Source organism: Belonocnema kinseyi, chromosome 9, assembly GCF_010883055.1.
Source record: "Belonocnema kinseyi isolate 2016_QV_RU_SX_M_011 chromosome 9, B_treatae_v1, whole genome shotgun sequence".
In the NCBI taxonomy this organism is placed as follows: Eukaryota; Metazoa; Arthropoda; class Insecta; order Hymenoptera; family Cynipidae; genus Belonocnema; species Belonocnema kinseyi.
Window position 1 is genome coordinate 31,451,024 of NC_046665.1, and position 799 is coordinate 31,451,822.

Below are 799 nucleotides of genomic sequence, written 5' to 3' on the forward strand. Positions count from 1 at the left end.
TTTTGAAAATTAAAATTCGAAAATTTTTTCTAAAGCCTCCAGGGGACTTCGTTTTCGCACGAAAACATTTTATGTGCCCTTATTGCATCCGGACCCACAATTAGACCCGCCGGCCCTTCTAGTGTTAACGTATTTTCTGAATGACTTGGCCTTATTTATGAATTTTAATAGTAAATTATTTTATTTTAGTTGTACATTCATTGCTTGAAAAACTTATAATTGTTTAAATGCAACTTTGGACTGGAAGAATGTAGATAAACTTTGTTTTGCTATTTTTTCTATAATTTCTATTTTTATCATAATTCATAGAATTTTGAACTAACTGGTAATTTTTAAAACAATTTTTATTTGTTTACAAAAATTATTTTTTATTGAAACCTCTTTGTTTCCGCTCGATTGTTGCGTGTTCTTTGTCTCGCGACTTTTTCTGTCTTCCTACTTATTTAATGCAACAAATCGTGATGCACAATCTAAAAATCATTTATTTATAACGATTAGCTTTAAGATCCTAATTTGAGAATTCCGAAATTTTTAAATAAATGGAAATTGTTTGTATTTAACATAATACATACTTTACAAGGTGAAAACTTCATTTTCAAAATTCCCGGATATTTTCTTAACCACTTATTTATTTTCTCTGATATTGAACTACCAGCATTTTAATATTGTAACATTTATAACATAGAACCTTTTATAAATGGATTAAAACAATATTTCAGGTAGAAATTAAACTTTATTAAATCTTTTCTTTAATAAAAAAATTGTTTACCATAAAAACTGAAGTTTAAACCAAATAATT